The sequence below is a fragment of the Myxocyprinus asiaticus genome, chromosome 17 (assembly GCF_019703515.2).
Source record: "Myxocyprinus asiaticus isolate MX2 ecotype Aquarium Trade chromosome 17, UBuf_Myxa_2, whole genome shotgun sequence".
Classification (NCBI taxonomy): domain Eukaryota; kingdom Metazoa; phylum Chordata; class Actinopteri; order Cypriniformes; family Catostomidae; genus Myxocyprinus; species Myxocyprinus asiaticus.
In genome coordinates, this window is record NC_059360.1 from 10674824 (window position 1) to 10679472 (window position 4649).

Genomic DNA, 4649 nt, shown 5'->3' on the forward strand with positions numbered 1-4649 from the left:
CCAAGCACTTCTAGTTTTGTTGAGAGAATATTTACTTTGGATAATTTGGCAATAGATCATTGAAGTGACTGCCTTTTGAGAAGGGTTGAGCTGAAGTAAATCTTCCCACACCTGTTTAGGCAGTAAAGAAGAATAATTTGGGAAGAGGGAAATGGAGCAGTGCCTAACTTGAAAATAACAAAAAAGGTGAGATGCTGGTTGCTGTAATTTAGGGGACAACTCAGCATAGTTACAAAAGGTACCATCCTTATATAGATCACTAAAACATCTTAGCCCTTTCCCATGCCACTTCTGGTAAACAGAATCTGTAATCGATGGGGGGAATAAATTATTCTGAAATATTGGCATTAATGTAGAGGCAGAAGCGAATTTAAGGTGCAACAACTGGATTGTCTGTGAAGCCAGAAGGGCTAATGGGTAACAATGATGTAAGTAGAGCCAATTATGAAGTAGACTTGCATGAGTTTACCTCTAGTCTACACCAAAAAGTGTTTGACAAATTGGACCAATATGTTATCTTATGGATATTTAATGACCAATAATAAATTTTGAAGTTAGATAGGGATAGCCCCCCATTGAATTTACACGTTTGAAGTAGTAGTTTTTGGTAACAATTTGATCAATTGTTCTGAAAAAAAAATTATATGGTAAAAACAGGGGGATGCATTGAAAAAGGAAGAGAAATTTAGGCAAGACACAAATTTTCACTACATGAATTCCCCCTATTAATGATAAGGGTAGATTGTTCCAACTTTGGAAATCAGATTTAGTTTGAGCCAACAGTGGGGAGAAATTAGCAGCCATGAGAAACGGTAAGGACCTGGTGACATTAATCCCAAGATATTTAAATTCAGACCTACATAATTTCAATGGAACGGCGGTCTGTTGGAGTTGCAATGCAAGTGCATTTGCAGGGAAACACTTGCTCTTATGAAAATTAATTTTGTAACCAGAAAAGGAGCCCAATTTCTTTGAACACCAATATAATTAAAGGGATACTCAAAATTGGATTATAAACATATAGTAATAAATAATCTGCATACAGTGACAGTTTGATTTCAATAACTGAACGGTTAATTTCCTGTAATGCAGAGGACATCCTCAATACAACTTCTTTTGTCAGGTTGATAGAGACTGTTCCATGTCCTTTACCATGCTTTTCAGAGTTGCCATGTCAGCTTGCACAGTAACCATGCTGTTAGAAAATTCTGCTTTTACGGCCTGTAGCTCACTCTTAAGTCAACAAATCATCCCCCAGCATGGCAATCTCAGTGCATAGGGATGATAGTAGGCATGATTATCCAATGCCACTCGACACTCAATTTGCACATCCGGGCTGGTTTAGGTATGAGGAGTCATGGGCAGAGCGAAAAGAGCAGGCTGCTGTTGCAATGTCGGTGCAGTAGCTCCTTTACCCGTTTTATTCGTCATCCTTCAATACACTTGGTGTGGGGTTTATGCTAAAAAAATAATTAAATGACATGTTGACACTGGGTAGTGAATGCAAATATACCGAAATGTTGAAATAATAATTAACTCTGCAGGAGTGTCCAAGTTACGTCCTTCTCCATTGCTCACCTAACCGGAAATCCACAAGGGATATTACATTAAATCTATTAGGGTGAATCAAATAGACTTCATTTTTAAAACAGCCCTAACAGAAACGTAGCTCTGATGTGTCCTCCATTGTTGTCGTTTTTTGTTGCTATTGTATCATGCATGCAAACGTAAGTAGAAAAATGGTTGACATTAGATTACGTCATCAAAGGGGTTCCCTTTGTAGTTGCAAATGCAAGAGAGAAAAGTCTCTTTAGGAATGTTCTCTAAAAATTCTTCCAAATCCTTGATAATTACACTTACTCATCTATAAACTTAGTGGCAGCACACATTTGATTGCACTTATTTTAAGATTTGACCTGTGGCCTTTTTTGTTTACATAACTGTTGTTTTGAATGCTGGTCCACATCACAGGATCCTGTTGTGCTCGTGTTCCAACAAGGCTTTTTGACTAGCTGTAACGAGTGCTGGCACTGCTGGCAATGGCAATGATGAAGACGATGATGTGAAGATGAGAGAACCCAAATGCAGTTTATTTACAAAAGTGAAATCCATAACCCTAACTACACATTAACTAAACTAAACATAAACATGACTTGACTAAAACTAGACTTGACAAAAACTTGACTTGACTTGGCATAAAACAAAACACATCCACATACATTCAATATTTGACAAAGACGCAATGGAAAACATGAGGCTTAAATACATGGACATGGGGGAACATAAACCAATGAACAAACAAAACTGATAACAAAATAATTAAACAAACCAATGAAAACATGACACATGAACATGGAGGGAAAACATGAAATCACATGACAAGGGAACAGGAACTAATCATTTCAAAATAAAAGACATGAATCAACAAAATACACATGACATATCCCCCCCACTAAGGGGTGGCTCCCAATGCCCCAACACATAAACAAAACACGTAAAACATGACATAAATTCAAAGTTCTGTAGGGAGCTGGGGGGGGGGGGGTGTGTATTGAGGTGTGGGGCATGGCATGGCGTGGCGAGAGAGCGAGGGGCATGGGACCAGGGCAGAGTCCATGGGGGGTGGAGCCATGGAAGGCAGAGCCGTGATAGGTTCGAGGGGCAGAGCCATGGAACTTGGTGCCCGGAGAGTAGCCGAAGACTTGAAGGGCCAGGGTGGAGCCGATGGCAGGGAGGACCAAGGTGGTGCTAGAGGCTTGGAGGAGCAAGGCGGAGCTGGGGGATCGGAAGACTGAGGTGGAGCCGGTGGGACTGAGGACCAAGGTGGAGCCGTAGGGAAGGAGGTCCCCAGTGGAGCTGACAGATCGGAGGGATGAGGCACAGCCAGAGGATCGGAGAGCCAAAGCGGAGCCAGGTGACCGACAGACCAAGGAGGAGCTGGAGGGACGAGGGACTCCGGCAAAGCCGACAGGCTGAAGGACCGCAGTGGAGCCGAGGGAATGCAGAGCTGAGGCAATGTCGAGGGACCGACAGGCCAAGGCGAAGTCCAGGGCTCGGAGGGTCCAGCAGGGTCGGAGGGCCAAAAGTTCTCCTTGCCTGCTCAGGAGAACTAAGCGTGGGTATAAGGGTGGGAACCATCTCCAGGTCCAACTGCTCAGGTGTGGCTATGACGTGGCATGGAGCAGGCTGAGGCATTGCTGTGACGTGGCATGGAGCAGGCTGAGGTGTTGCTGTGACGTGGCATGGAGCAGGCTGAGGTGTTGCTGTGACGTGGCATGGAGCAGGCTGAGGTGTTGCTGTGACGTGGCATGGAGCAGGCTGAGGCGTTGCTGTGACGTGGCATGGAGCAGGCTGAGGCATTGCTGTGACCGCCAGGCATCAATGAGGAGATTGGCTCACTTAACCTCACCTTAAAAATGTCCTTGAGGGCGACCACATTAAAATCCACCTGGCTGGCCAAAATGCAAAAGTCCTCTATGTAATCCTCCAGGGGACGATTCCCCTGACATAGGCGTATGAGCCGAACTGCTGGGTTCATTATTTGGTCAAGTATTCTGTAACGAGTGCTGGCACTGCTGGCAATGGCAATGATGAAGATGATGATGTGAAGATGAGAGAACCCAAGTGCAGTTTATTTACAAAAGTGAAATCCAAAACCCTAACTACACGTGAACTAAACTAAACTAAATATAAACATGAACATGACTTGACTAAAACTAGACTTGACAAAAACTTGACTTGACTTGGCATAAAACAAAACACATCCACATACATTCAATACTTGACAAAGACACAATGGAAAACATGAGGCTTAAATACATGGACATGGGGGAACATAAACCAATGAACAAACAAAACTGATAACAAGATAATTAAACAATAAACCAATGAAAACATGACACATGAACAAGGAGGGAAAACATGAAATCACATGACAAGGGAAACAGGAACTAAACATTTCAAAATAAAAGACATGAATCAACAAAATACACATGACACTAGCTTAATCAGTAAGATTTCCTTGGTTAACCAGCTGTAACGGGTTTAGGATGGGCAAGGAGGAGGCGGGAACCGCCAGAACGGTCAACAGAACTTTAATGACATAAATGAACTTAAAATAACATAAAACACAAACGCGCATGCACACACAGTGGCTAGGTATGTCTCTCTCTCTCCCTCGAACTGCCACTCCCGGCTCATCTTTATCCCCCTCCCAGCTGATTACAACAATTCAGCGCTGGGCGTGCGTCATCACGGCCTGGCCACACCCTCCTCCTTGTCACAGCAGCATACCAGAAAATCCATACTTGTTAGCCAGCTTCACCAGTTTTGCTGGTGAAAAACATGGCTAAGCTGGTCCACCAGATAGACTAGCAGCAAACCAGCACAAACCAAAAAATTGCATGCTGGTTAAACTGGTCTTGCCAGCAGGGATAACACCCATTCCCCTCCATCCTAAGCCCTCTTTGGCTTCTAGCGAGGAGACTTATGTGCACACAGACAGCAGCAGATATGGGATGGTGCAGTTGGGGTTTATATCTATCTCACCACCAGGATCCGCAACATAAATGGCCTGGCTTGATGATGGCAGAATTTGTTCTCCATTTAAATCTTTGTATATTTACATTGTATATACTGTAAATTTGGTT